The sequence below is a fragment of the Colobus angolensis genome, unplaced genomic scaffold (assembly GCF_000951035.1).
Source record: "Colobus angolensis palliatus isolate OR3802 unplaced genomic scaffold, Cang.pa_1.0 Scaffold5, whole genome shotgun sequence".
Classification (NCBI taxonomy): Eukaryota; Metazoa; Chordata; class Mammalia; order Primates; family Cercopithecidae; genus Colobus; species Colobus angolensis.
Window position 1 is genome coordinate 2,665,411 of NW_012118487.1, and position 15,360 is coordinate 2,680,770.

The 15,360-nt window shown below is 45.0% G+C and overlaps 1 long non-coding RNA gene across 1 annotated transcript; it reads left to right on the forward strand.

Moving 5' to 3' along the window:
- The first annotated feature begins 6,354 nt into the window (after positions 1-6,354).
- LOC105524338 lies at positions 6,355-12,782 on the forward strand. The gene is made up of 3 exons (XR_001003739.1): positions 6,355-6,507; positions 8,298-8,530; positions 11,644-12,782. It is a non-coding gene; the product is annotated as an uncharacterized LOC105524338 (long non-coding RNA).
- Positions 12,783-15,360: the final 2,578 nt, after the last annotated feature.

A 15,360-nucleotide genomic window follows, 5' to 3' on the forward strand; every position in this document is an offset into this window, starting at 1 on the left:
CAGCTACTCGGGAGGCTGAGGCAGGAGAATGGCGTGAACCTGGGAGGCGGAGCTTGCAGTGAGCCGAGATCGCGCCACTGCACTCCAGCCTGGGCGAGACAGCGAGATTCTGTCTCAAAAAATATATTTATGTATATACACTTGAAATGGGTTAAAATGGTAAATTTTTAAAATTTGTATTTTGGTACAGTAAAAATATTTTTCAGTCTTCTTCCAGTAGGCTTTACCTCTGGAGTCTGTGCCTCCCATCGCCGTGTGGAATAAGGATGAAGGTGGGTGCCCTCAGCCACCTTCATGCAATCACCTGGGCGTCTGGAAATGTCTCTCAGCCTTCTTAGTGGCCCCAGGACACAACCCAGATTTCTCATCTCATCAATAGGGATTTCTGGATACACTCAAAGGATAGCTGTAAAGAGCTTCCATGAGGATGTGGTACGACACCCTGGCTCCGCATATGAGGAAAGAGGGCATATAACCCAAAGAAAAGTCTTCTGTGGAGAAAAAAGCAATCCAGCTAGATATAAGCTTCACTTAAACCAAGTCTGGCGTTTTCTCTTCTAGGATAGTGGTCCACTTTTCTCTAGAAATACCATTTTCAACTCATTTGGCATTTTTGTGTTCATCTCTGAGCCAAGGAATTTATAGAACCCAGAATGAGGGTCTAGGTTCTGTTAAACCTCTAATTTGATTCTCCTTCTCAACATATTAATCTAGGCAGTCATTACCAATTCATTAGAGTCGGCATAAAAGATGAAATCTATTTGCTATTCCCATTACAATTTCTTTCTTTTTTTCTTTCTTTCTTTCTTTTTTTTTTGGAAGCAGAGTTTTGCTCTTGTTGCCCAGGCTGGAGTACAATGATGTGATCTTGGCTCATCGCAACCCCCGCCTCCCGGGTTCAAACAATTCTCCTGCCTCAGCCTCCCAAGTAGCTGTCATTACAGGCATGTACCACCACACCTGGCTAATTTTGTATTTTTAGTAGAGATGGGGGTTTCTCCATGTTGGTCAGGCTGGTCTCGAACTCCCGACCTCAAGTGATCTGCCCACCTCGGCCTCCCAAAGAGCTGGGATTACAGGCGTGAGCCACCGGGCCCAGCCTACCATGTGTTTTTTTGTAATATGGTGGAGGGGTCACTGAACTTGAAGCCCAATGGCCTAAATTTAAATCTAGACTCTGCCATGACCTAGGGCAAGTCATTAAAGTTTTCTGTTCTTCATCTTTAAATAAAGCAATTGGAGGAGATAAATCCTAAAATGCCTCCCAGCTTGTATGATTCCATTATTCTCTGATTATGCATTATTTTTGTTTGTGCTTTGAAAGTAAGGAAATGACCTTAATACTCGAAAGTTGTCATGCATCAATCAATTCTACTATTCTTCCATGCATGTGTGAAATGGTGTGTGGACTGGTGTGTAGATTGTCTCACTGTAGTGGAAGCTAGGTTGCATTGCCCAGTTTTTCATTTCTGAATGAAGGACTTATTCCCCCAGCTGCTGGGCATGCTGCCTGCAAATAGCCCTCAAGTCTCAGTCCCCCTCAGGAGTTGCTCTGGGCTGAAGGAAGCCACTATGCGTGAGACTTACTGCCTTCCCAGAGGCAGCTTGTATCCAAAGACTGATCCACATGGGAATTTTAAGATAGGGTCCCCTCACCGCAACTCAGGATAACTCTGAAAGGTTCTAGTAGCTCAGAGCTTCTCATGGGGTTAGCTGAGGCCTTTGATGAGACTAAATTGCAACCCAGTTTCTCCCTCTGTCCAAATTTGCTTCTTTGCCCTCCAGCACAAGGAGCTGATCCCAAAAGCACCCCCCAATAAAAATCTTGCATGCTAATCTCCATTCAGTCTGTTTCCCAGGTAAGCTACTTGTACATCGTATAACCTCCTAATGGAATTATAACATAGATAAATGTATTTGGAAGCTGGAGGGAGGTATGTTTCCATAGTCATCCAACTAGAAGATGATAAATCCAGAGTTTAAACCCATGCCCCGGTATCCCTACTCCAAACTACTATAATATTCTGCCTCCTTGATGTTTTATTCATTTCTCAGATTTTATACAAGTTTCCCAAGTGTACATTTAAAAGTCATTGCTTAAGTGTATGCATATTTTCCAAATATTATATATGTTTTCACGCTATTCTGCAAAGGTGAATGCAAGTATTGGGAATAGCCCCAGTAAAGTGTCTTTCAAAATAAGTCACCCCAAAGTTAGCAACCTGAGAAACAACCCAGCAGACCTAAATCCAGCCCCTTCCAAATTCTTTTTAAAATTTTTTTGTTTTGCCATTTTGTGTTTATAAGCTATAGCTCCTTCCAAATCCCGATGAAAATGGCGATAAAGACAAAAACAGAATGCTGTTTGATGAGTTGCAGGTGAGAAAAACCGAGTGCAGCAAAGCCCCCAGCGGAGCCGCTGAGGGATTGTGCAGACAAGAGATGCTTCTCTTCACACTCCTGGATTGGTATCCGCGGTCCTGCCTCTGCTGGGGCCGTGGGCACGCGTGGGTCGGTAAGCATTTCCAGGTGTGTCTGCGGCGCTTTCTGCAACCTCTCTCCCACCTTGCCTCCCTGCGCTGAGGGTCTCTGGCACTTTCAGAGACACGCAGCTGCTGAAATGTCCTGTTCTAAGAGGGCCTGTTCACAAGTGACTGTGTAGGCCGATGCCAGAGGTGGTGATGGTAGACAAAGTTCTAGACTCAGCCCTGCCGCTAACACTCAGTGATTTTAGGGAACTGCAGGCCTTGCCATGTCTCCGTTTTCTCAACAGCCAAATGAGGATAACAATACCTGTTCTTCCTTCATATAAAACAACTGTGAAAGACAAACGTGACAATGGCAATGGCAGTGCTTGATGGTTACAAGTGCTATTTTCCAAAACCCATTATTACATCCTCTGGTAACAGAAGTGGAGAATCATGAATAGCGATTTATTCATTTTAAGTTAAAAAGGGTCTCATACTCTTTTCTTCCTTCTAGCAGATGATTCACATCTCACCTCTATCACTACCTATCTTCATGTTTCTCTTTCTGGTGTGAGGTCTTGTGTATTAGCCTAATAGTTATCTAATCCCTGGGCCAAAGGCCTAAGGTTGGAGGTCTGTGGAACAAATTCAACTTGCCAACAAAATTGATTTCAACTCACATGGTGTTGCTGTTATGTTTCAAAACTTGAATTAGTAGAAAACCAAAATTCAGATTTCCGGTTTCGTTCAAAATTTCAAAAATCTGGTTCCATTCCTATGTGGCAAGAGTTAGCTGGTATAGAACGGCAGCTGCCCCCTTCAGGTAGGGCACACGAGCTTGAGTTTGCCACAGTCTCTGTCATTCCCCATTGCCACCCTCTCACTGAGGTCAAGTGTTCATTGTAGTTTCTCATCTATACTTGCAAATCCATTCTGTTCTTTTAAATTGCCTGACCTCCCCCCGCCCCAGTGGGGATTTATTTAAAAGATAGATCTTTTAAATCTATCATCTCTTATTTTTAAAAGTGTCAGATTCATGTACTGGCCAGTGGTCCCAAAGGCCTATGTTCTTAGGTGGCACTAAGAACAGGTGGTACCCCAGTGCTATTTACTGCTTGAGTTGGCTCAGGAACTAGGATTTGTGGGCCCGAAGGACGAACTGGTCTTTAAGACTCAGCTCCGAGACCTCCTCAGATATACTGCTTGTATCACACAAGATACATATTGGTTGTGTCTGTGAGTTGACAGTGCTCTAAAGCATTCATCACACGAATGTCTTTGAGGCCAATGCTGTCCTAGGAGTTTCTCGAGTCTTGCTTGGTTTCCTTGTCTGTATTGCCACTGATCATAATGAATGCCCTCATCTTATCCGTGGAAAATTGCATAAATGGTCTTGATCTTTTTGTCTCATCTCTTTCTTCTCCAGCCCACTAATTTACTGGAATCGAAGTGAATCTTCCTGGGTTCCAGTAAAATATAATCTGCTCTCTCCTTCATTTATAAACCCCTAATCATCCCTAAAGAATGAAGTCCAAGGTCCCTGTGAAAGACCGTCCTCCATCTAACCCTAAACCACTGCTCTTTCTCATCCTCCGCATACCCTGGCTTCCTCCCAGTTCTCCGCATACACCGTGGGGGGCAGCCTGCACCAGCCAGCACCTTGGCCTAGAGTGTGCTATGGTAGCCCTCAGACCTTTGCATTTCAAAGGTCAGTACCTTTTTTGAAAAATATGGGAAACGTGATGTTTTTATTAGGCTAAGAAAGAGAGAATGTAAATGATAATATAGATGGTATCATCTATTTTCAGCTTGATTTCATAGCAGAAAGAAAAATAGCAACACTCCAAAAGTAGAAAGTACATCCTTCCAAACCTAAGTTCTTTTCAATCAAATAAATTTAGCTTTTTGAAAAGCTTCCTACCAGGCCTTTATTTTTCTCATGTTCCTTCAGACCACTGGGAATGGAACCACCAGCATCTGTCCTGGGCGTGCTTTTGAGACACACTAACCTATCTATCTTTTTCATTCTAGAAAATTCTCACCCATCCTTCAAGATCAGTTCTTGAGTGAAGTCTTTGCTGACTCCCGAGGCAGAGGTCGTCGCTATCCCTTTGTGTATCTCCTTGTTACGACAAAACATACATCGATTTTTGATGGTGATTTCTTGGGCACATGGAACAGGGAATCACCAAAGCCCCTTCAAAATCCTCTTAAGTGGGCCAGGCGCAGGGACTCACGCCTGGAATCCCAGCACTTTGGGAGGCTGAGGCTGCAGATTACTGGAGGTCAGGAGTTCGAGACCATCCTGACCAACACGGTGAAACCCTGTCTCTACTAAAAATACAAAAATTAGCCAGGCATGGTAGCAGCGCCTGTAGTCCCAGCTCTTTGGGAGGCTGAGGCAGGAGAATCACTTGACCTCAGGAGGTGAATGTTGCAGAGAGCTGAGATCGCACCACTGCACTTCAGCCTGGGTGACAGAGCCAGACTCTGTCTCAAAAAAAAAAAAAAAAAAAAAAAATCCTTGGGTCAGGGGCAGTGGCTCACGTCTGTAATCCCAGCACTTTGGAGGCCAAGGCGGGCAGATCATCTGAGGTCAGCAGTTCGAGACCAGCCTGACCAACATGGTGAAACCCTGTCTCTACTAAAAATACACAAATTAGCCAGGCGTGGTGGCAGGCGCCTGTAATCCCAGCTACTCAGGAGGCTGAGGCAGGAGAATCACTTGAACCCAGGAGGCAGAGGCTGCAGTGAACTGAGATTGCACCACTGCACTCCAGCCTGGGCAACAGAGTGAAAATCTGTCTCAAAAAAAAAAAAAAAAATCCTCTTAAATAGGCTCTCTTCTCCCACATTTCCATTCCCTATGGCAGCTGCTCTTCCCTCTGTTTCTCTTTAAAAAACCTCTTTGGGCCAGGCACAGTGGCTCACGCCTATAATCCCAGCACTTTGGGAGGCTGAGGTAGGTGGATCACTTGACCCCAGGAGGAGGAGTGTGTAGTGAGCCAAGACTGCACCACTACACTCCAGTCTGGGCGACAGAGCAAGATCCGTCTCAAAAACAAAAACAAAGAAACCACGTCTTCAGCCTTTCTGGGCACACTTGTACGTCCTCCCTACCCAAAACTGCACTGGAAGAGAAGTTCACTGAAAGCTACATTTGTCCTCAGCCCAAACAATAAGCCACCGTGCCTCAGCTATGCCCTAACGCAGCATGGCAGTGTGCTGTCTACCCGAGTCTGTGGTCCCAGGTCAACCATGAGGAACTCATAGCAGAAAGATACAAGGCCTTGCATATACACACGTTTTAAAAACAATGAAACAATGAATAAAAGTTCTGTAGTGACGGCCAGTAGTGACAGTCCACGAGGGGACATCCTGGTACTTTCCCCTGTCGAATACTTTTCCTGTTACTATAACCATGGTCTGTACCTTCTCTAGAAAGGCGACTAAAACATGTTTAGGACATCTGGGCGGCTGTACTGAGATCCCAGCATGTGGCAATCCAGCCATTACTGCACTGCGGAAGCACAGGTGCGTCCTGCCGGCTCTCAAGCCCAATTAGGAGGCAGGGTTATTTGATGGTGGAACAGAGCGGACTCTGCTGTGCATGATGTACCCAGGCTGTGTCAGCTGCACTTGTGGCTTGTCCCATGGCCCTTTGGCCCATCCTGCTGTGAGTGTGGCTGTCAGTCAGGGTTGAGAGTTTGGAGAGAAGTGGGCAGGCAGCTTCAGGCCCCACATTGGTGTTGGCCCTGGGCACTTGTTGGATCAACACAATAACTGCACCCTGGAGTTCCTGGAAGCTGCCTTCTGCTCAGCCAGGCCTGCTTGTGGACGGAGCCCGTGCCAGCTACACGTGCCAGGGAAGCCACAGCTTGGCTGCTGAGCAATGCAATTCTGGGAAAGTGCAGGCTCTGTGTGTTCTTTCCTCTCTCGCAAACCATGGGTGCCCTTGGGTCCCTGGGGGTCACTATGTTACACCTGCTTTTTATCTGTCTGGGCAGGAGCTGCTCAAGCCACATTTTATGACACTGAGGTAAGAGCAGAAGGTTGCAGAGTGTGCAGGCCGGGTGTGTGCTAAGGCCCTGTGTGCTGGATTATTCCTTATGTGTCTCATTGCTTACAGGAACTGTTGTTTGTTTTTTGAGACAGGGTCTTACTGTGCCACCCAGGCTGGAGTGCAGTGGTGTGAACATAGCTCACTGCAGCCTCGGACTCCTGACCTCAAGCAATCCTCCCGCCTCAGTCTTCCAGGCGCTTGAGATGAGAAATAGACTTTTTCTCCTTTAAGAATTCATTATTTCTCCCCTTGGGCTGTTTGTTCAAACCCACACAGGAGCAGGAACATTGCTTTCGATTGCCAAAGAAATGACATGATGCCAATGATTAAAATGTCAAGAACACAGTGTCTTGGGCTGAGATGGTGAAGGCAGCATTCAGGCAGCGGTGAGCTGGGGTGACAGGAGTGGCTAGGCGGAGACCGAGGCCTCCCTTCTTGTAGGATTTGATGGTGGAACAGAGCGGACCCTGCTGTGCATGATGTACCCAGGCTGTGTCAACTGCATTTGTGGCTTGTCCCATGACCCATTGCTCATTGCTATTATTGTCTTGTTTTATTTTTGCTTTTGTTTGGGTAGGTGAAAAGGCAGGTCGGGTGATGAAGAGCAGAATGTTTCATTTTTATCAAGCATCACCTGATTCAAAATGTAGCCACTGAAAAGAAGCAATCTTTTTTGGCCTGCGTCTCTGAGGATAAGACAGTGTGGGGGGTGATGGATGCAGCCCAGGTGGGAGCTGTCTGTAAATAACCCAGCTGCTTCCTGCGGCTCTGGTCATCCTGCTGCCCTCAGCTGCTCCCACAGAGGTCACCTACCTCCCTAACACTGAGCTGCTCACCTAGTCCAGCCACCAGTGACGGCCCCTGGCTTTTGAGGTGTCTGTTCTCTCTTCTCTCACTCCACTGCCACTGGCTTCCAGGGATCTCCAGCCTGTATAGAAACTTCTCACTACTCTGCCCTCGCCCTTTTAGCAGGCTCCTGATGCTACTGACTCTACCTCCCAGGCACATCATTCTAATTTAATTCTTTACAAGTATTCTCCATCCTGGAGTGCTGGGCTCCACCACGGGGGCGAGCCAGGGCACATCACCCACAGCTTTCCAGACACCCGGGGCCCGGGGCCCGTCCTGCTGTGAGTGCGGCTCCTTCCGCCTTCTTCCTTCTTCGCCTGTGGGGAGTTAGACATTCGTGAACCTGGTACTCAATCCCTGCCTCTGTCACGGCCTGCTAAGTCAATAAGACATACCTGCGTGTGTCAGAATATGTGCAAGCTTTTGACAGGACTCCAGTTTTTCCCCATGGAGCTTTTGGCAGATGAAGCGTGTGGCTCAACAGCTGATCTGATGTCCCTTAACCACCCCCACACCAGGATTGTCTCTGTCTCCACATTCCAGCATATCTGGGTCTCAGCTTTGACACAATCAGACACTGTTGCTGAAGTTTTTATGTTTATATGACAGAAGAAACTGTCACCGTCCCCCCACCGCACCCTCCCACCCGTTGTAGGAAAGGGCTCCGAAGTCTTGAGACCACACGCAGGGGATGGGAAAGCTGACATTAAAGGGGAGTGGAGTCCTTCCGTGATTCCAGCAGCCTCAGGAGGAGAACATCAGAATCCGAAAGTTCCTGTGCCCAGGGATGGGGACCCGCTGACGTCAAGAGCAGAGCAGGTGTCTGGCTGGTGGAGGAAGCCCCCAGTGTGGACTGATACTCTAGTGTCTCCGGAGAACAAAACCGACATTTGTCTTTGGGAGATGTGTTTGAGCAGATCAGTTAGTGACAAACCCAGCCGGCCTGCAGCCCTCCCGGCAGAGAGTGAAAAGGAAACCCGACTGGGGGATAGCGCCCACCCTGGTCCCCAGAGAGCTGCGTTGTTTCCTCCCGCCGAGGCCTTTGGGTCGGGCCACAGCAAGCACCCCTGGGCGCCTGGCCGAAGCTGGAAACTCGGGATAAGAATGGAGGCCCTGGAAGGGAAGAAGAACTGAGGAGTGAGCTTGCCCTGTGAGAAGGGGTGGAGCTCTTCAGAGGATGGGGGTGAACTTACCAGACACCTGAGGAAATGGAGGCTGTGCTGGAATGGGGGAGCCTGGATGAAAATCAGAGAATGAGAAGGCTGGGTTCAGAAGGGTGGGAAAGTTCCCGGGAGTCCCCCTCGAGGGGGATGAGGTCATCTGGGGCCACTAGGAGGACCAAGCCTTTAGGCAGAACCTCGGTATTTACCCTCCTGTGTTGTCATCCTGCCTTATTTTGGGTTTCTAAAAATTGCAGTAAGATGTACATAAGAGTTACCATTGTAACCATTTTCAAGTGTACAATTCAGTGGCAGTAAGCACATTCACGATATTGTGTAACCATCGCCCCACTGAGTTCCAGAACTTTTTCATCATTCCAAACACAAACTCTGTACCCATTAAGCAATATTCCCCTTTCCCCTCAACCCCCACAGCCCCTGGCGACCTCTGCTCTACTTTCTATCTCTTTGAATTTGACTAGGTATCTCAGAGAAAGGGAATCATATAATGGTTTTCCTTTTGCATTCGGCTTATTTCACTTAGCATGTTTTCAAGGTTCATTCATGGTGTAGAATATATCCAAATGGCATTCCTTTTAAAGGTTGAATAGTATTCCATTATATGTAGATGCTACCTGACAGTCAATGAATGGGCTCACTGCCATATGTGCATAGAAACCCATACTATGGCACTGGCTTTTTTTTTTTTTTTTTTGGGGGGGGTAAGGATCTTGCTCTGTTGCTCAGGCTGGGGTGCAGAGGCATGATCTCGGCTCACTGCAACCTCCATCTCACAGGGTTTAAGCAATTCTCATGCCTCAGCCTCTCAAGTAGCTGGGACTACAGAGGCACTCCATTGTGCCTGGGTAATTTATATATTTTTAGTAGAGACAGGTTTCGCCATGTTGGCCAGGCTGGTCTCAAACTCCTGACCTCAGGTGATCCACCAGCCTCAGCCTCCCAAAGTGCTGGGATTACAGGCGTGAGCCACCACGCCTGGCCTGATTTACAGTATTTGAAACCAAATCCACCCTCAGTGTTTCCCCAAGGGGATCAGAGCAGGGCACCCGGGAACATACTTCCTTCAGGTGTGTTGCAGAAGCTTAGCTACTGACACGCTCTCTCCTGCTGCACTTAAAACTGGAAACAACTGAAATGGTCAGCAACGTGCGATGGCTGGGGAAATCACAGTCCATTTCACCAGTAATGTCCTTCAAGATTTTTCAGTGAGATGGGCAAAAATTTCATGATATAAAATTGAATACAAACAGAGCAGATGGCAAAAGACATATATAATGTTATACATTTGTAATACGTCTTAATACATCTCAGTAATACAGAGTGCATTGTGGTGAGATATATGTACATATATAAAAGCAGGAAAGAGATGTGTTAAGTATAGTTTGTCTCTGGAAGATGGGGTGAGGAATAGTTTTTGTCTTTTCTAAATTTTTCATAATTTTTTTACAGTAAGGGTACATTATTTGCATAATCAGAAAAAAAGCACTATACATGTGGAAGCCAGTAGGCATGCATGTGTATATCCAGCACTTTCCATCTGACCAGAGAATCCTGTGTCATCTTACATTCATCTCTGGGTGGTCACCTATGTCAGGACCATGAGAGGCCCGTGAAAGAGCCAAAAAGAATCCTCAAAAAATATCTACTCACTAAATTCTCTGCATGACCTAGTCTCAGGAAGGAAAGGGTGGAATCTTGTTAGCAAGAGTGGCTGTGCACATGCTTGCGGGGAAGAACTTCCCTATTACGACACTATTTTTCAAAACAGGCTTTTCCGTGCTTAATCTGTTTTGTGAATGATCCTCTCTCTGCCCCTCCCCATCCTACAAAAGAGAAGACATTCGTTTTTGTGGGTGTTAATGGTAATTCTGTTGGTAAGGCTAGGTCCTATTGCCTGGCCACAAAGGGGAACCCATTTAAGACCTCTGTCCCTTGTGGTTCCATGGCCTGGGGATGCATAGGAAGGCAGTCACCACACAGTACGGGAAGAGAACCTGATGTTCTCACTCAGCTACTGGTTCACTTGGGTTAAAAAACGTCATGGGCAGACAGGCTGGCCAAGTTGCTGTGTTCTCTTTGGATTCAATAGCAATATCACTTATTTTTAATATATTTACTTATGCATATTGTATTTCACAAGAACAGGCTTCAAGATGGTTTACTAGCATTTGTTTGCTTTTATTTATCACATTTATAAGTATTGGTTTATCAAATTTTATACTGTAGTAAGATGTTAAAAACAAACCAGAAGAAAAGAAAAGTAGAAGAAAAGGAGGCCGGGGGAAATTAGTGTGCAGAACACCTGCTGTGAGACTTTGCAGAGTTACCAAGGTTGGATGGGAAACTCAGCTGGGAGCTTCCTGGTGGTTAAGGGGGATCCCAAACAAGGGTCACCTTAGAGCTGATTCAGCAAAGAGCGGACTATGAACCAAGCACTCTTGCTTAATGGACTCTAACCATCTTAAAACACTGTCAACCAATAATTGAAAACTCACCCAGAGTCCAACAACAGCCGTGTGCAGACACAATCTCCTGGGGTGGCCAGAGAGGACAGAGACACGTTCCAGCTGCCAGCTTCATTGCTGCTATCTTCTGAGAAGCTGGGAGTCAACACTAGGAACTGAACAGTGCCCAGAGAACAGCAAACTAGGGCTGGGTCTTAAAAAGCCCTTGCCTAACTTTATGAAGTCTAAATGAGTTTTGGTTTTATCCTAAAATGTTGGTAAAACTCCTTAGGCTGGTATTCAAGGCCACCACAAGCCAACACCAACAAATATCTATAGCCTTGGTCCCACTTCTCCGCATCACCTGTCATTCCAGTTGAACACTGGCCTCAGGCTCGCTGTGCCTACTGTTTGACACCCCTTCCTCTTTGCACAATTCTTTCCTTTAACCTAGAATGATCTCCAGAGTGATTTCCTTTCGCCCGCAATGATCTCTAAATGGGGTCCTCTGGGGCCCAAGGGAAGTCCCACCTAGAAGAGAACGTTAGAGCATTCACAAGGATCTCTTCTTCTGATAAGAACACCAAAGTTCCTTGTGGGGTAACTAGTTTCTCTTCTATTTCCGTTTTCTCTTCTAGGAGGACAGCACATTGCACTCTCACCTCCTTTGCAGTTAAGTGTGAAATAGTGCCAATAGAGTGTGAAAGAAAAGAAAGAAGATGATTCACCTCCCAAAGAAGGCGATTCCCCACTGCTGTGTCCCTTCTATCAACTTGATTCAAAAAACCAAAATGGACCCGGGAACCACGTGTTGAAGATGGGAGAGCTCCAAAAGAGACTGGAGCCCTGAGTCACCACCTGGAGGAAAACTACCCACCCATCAGGAATTTATACTATACAATTGGGAGTTTCTGGGTTACAGCAGCTACTTTAACTAAAACACCCAGAGACAAGAGTTATTATTGCACACACTGGTTACCTTTTTGTATGTTTGGGTCTTCTCTGTTCGATGAGACTGCACATTCCTTTGAAACACATCTGTTTAAAATTCTTATATCCCCAGAGACCCTAGCAGAGAGTATGCACAGAGTGAGCCTTCAGTAAATGCTGAGTACATAAGCTCCTAAAGGATGAAACTGGGTCTTCGAAGCTTGTTCTGACCAGTACTTACTATAGGATTTTGTGCTGTTGGTCACTTTTCATAAAGGTTCTTGCTATTAAGGAACTTGATATCCAAGGTACTCACAGAGAGTAGAAGAAATTCAAGGGAAACAAATAGAAGAGATATGTCCAAAAATCCATTTAAAATTTCACTGACAGATATTTATCTCTTTAATCCTGGAAGTTGTTGCATGTAAGGGAAGGTTCAGTAGAACGAAAACAGGACTGCAAGCTGGGAGGAGATTTGGGGTCTCTTGGCCAACTCTGCCACAAATTGTGTTACCTTCAATTTCCCTGCTGGTAAAATGAAGTCAGTGGTCCCCAAAATGAAATTTGGACTAATGGCAAATTAGCTAGCATTTGATTATACATCGATAGGTTCCCCATGTGATTTTAATGCACAAATCAGATTTGGGAACCATTAGGTAGGTGATCTTATCCTATGAGTCTATCTTTTTCAACATGGAAAAATAAATTTGTTTTGCTGACCGAAGGCTGTGTAACTTAGAACTGGAAAGAGACACAGAATCGAATAACCCATCTCTATGGGGCAAAAAAATTAAACACCTTTAGTTCGTCCAAAGATGAAATGGAAAAATAAACATGTTTTAAGATGATTTGGTAGAGAAAATATTTTCTTTGCCAGGATATTAGAGAATTTGTCAAGAGTTATTAAACACGAGAGTCAAAGGTTTCATTGCAGGAACTTCATAAATATTTGTTTATTAGCTGATTAGTGTGCTGATCCAAGCAGAGAAGGAATTCTGTCTTTGTTTTAAAGCCAGGATTTCTAATTGCCCTTTCGGGATAAAAATGTGCTCTGTGTTCAGCTAAGCAACCTAAACTGTCTACTCCATTATTCAAACAAACACCAAAAGGGATTTAATGTATCCTCTGGCAACCAAAGATCATACTCCCAGGTCAAGTTTCCTTCAGGCAGATATCAATGGTTACCTTTAGTTATTGAAAAATATTGCATAATTCACGCGCTGTGCTTGAAAAAGTTGATCCAAACTCTGGGGCCCTCAGGAATTTCAGGCAGAATTCCTTCCTCTTTGAGGGTGTCTTCGTTCCCCACCCTGGGTGTTTATCATGCCTCTGAGTGAAACACAACGATGACAATGGCATAGCTTTGCAAAAAAGAAATGATCCAGAGTCCTTTCTAAAATGCAGCAATCAGAACTATTGATTCTGAAATTGAGACATTTCCAGTGGTACCGAAGAAGTGGCATATGATAGAATTAGAATATGTCTTCTATTCAGCACACTCCAAATAACTCTCTATACAAACGTATTCAAAATGTATTTTTATTCAACATATTCAGAATGTTCATCCTTCAAAAAGTGCTTCCCCCATTAGCCAGCCACATGCAAGTCGGTTGTTCCCACCTTTATTCTACTGATATGGAGGTCATTTGAATGCTGTTTTCTCTGTTAAGATGCTGTCATTTGAACAATACACTCACGTTTCATGCAAATTTGAATTATGCAAGTTTTAAATAATGCTATGTAAAACAGCAATAAAATACTACTGGAGATTGCTCAATTTCGGAATGGGCAACATTTGAAATAGTCCAAATTCCTCCAAATTTGCATGATTTATCCAGAATGGCATAACAAATCCAGAGCACAGCCAGTGAAACTTACACCGTGTTTGGACCCTGGTCTGGTGGCTGTGCCACGGTTGTGGTAAACAGAAACCTCTACAAGGAAACCTCCACAGGCCTTGGTCAGTATGACAGAGAGTCGTACAATGAATCAAAGCAGATGTTTCCCTGAGGGATTTTTGTGGCTATAGTGCAGTTTAAAAAAATTCATTGTGTTAATAATTTAATATTTTTGATATCCTATGAAAGTATCACATAAGCTTTTATAAGATTGTGGCACTGAAAACGTGCTGTAAATTATCATACTCCATTCAGTATGACAGAGGAATGGTTCCAGGACCCCCAGCACCTTCTACCCCAGGATACCAACATCTGCGATGCTCAACTAACTGATAGAAAATGGTCTAAGATTTGCATAGAACCTACTTACATCTTCCTGTATACTTTTTTTTTTTTTTGAGACAGAGTCTAGCTCTGTCTCCCAGGCTGGAGTGCAATGGCACGATCTCAGTTCACTGTAGCCTTCGCCTCCTAGGTTCAAGCAATTTTTCTGTCTCAGCCTCCTGAGTAGCTGGGATTACAGGTACACACCACCACGCCCAGATATTTTTCTTTGGTATTTTTAGTAGAGATGGGTTTCACCATGTTGACCAGACTCATCTCGAACTCCTGACCTCAAGTGACCCACCCACCTCGGCTTCCCAAAATGCTGGGGTTACAGGCGTGAGCCACCATGCCCAGCCCCTTCCCATATACTTTAAGTCAACTCTAAATTACTTACATTATCTAATTCTATATTGAATTACTTAGGATTTATATTAATCCTAAGTAAATAGTCATTATACTATTTGGCATAGGGAATAATGGCAAGAAAAAGCCTGTACGTGTTCAGTACAGACACAACCATCTTTTTTTTTTGTTTGCTTTTTGAATACTTTCCATCCATGGTTAGTTGAATCTGAGAATGTTGAACCCCTGGATACTGAGGGCCAACTGTAGTATGAAGTGACATTAGATGTGATAGATGAAGAAGGCCTGTCACTGGCCATGATCCACCGTGCCATTAATTTGGGAGAAAGACTCTGCAAAATAAAAGAGACTGTGCTAGGACGCATTTTGAAGCGTCTTTAAAGCAAGTATACCATGAATATAGAATATAGGCACTCTGATAACATAGTCCCTTCCTGTCTTGTGATTATCTATAGGAAAATTAGACTTAGATTAAGCACATCTTGGATGATGCCATTCTTCAGGAATGTGGCTGCCTTTAAACTATTTTTATGTGAATGTGGTGCATGTGCTTCCTAGACTGCAACCTCAGAAGGAAGTGGAAGCCATCTGTTGTTTTTACATCCCACACTCCAGTTAGCTAATGACAATAATGGTGGCATTGTGACAGTAGCTTACTGTTTACAAAGTGCGTCTGTCTCAGTTCACCCATGTGACGACACTGCAAGGTGAGTTTTCTTGGTTTCTAAGCTTGACAGGCCAGGACCCAGAAGAAGTGTAGAGAGAGTTGTTGATTTGTCTGGGTCACTCAGCAACAACTGGTGGGTAAGAAACTGGAGAATGGGAAACTACAGGCAT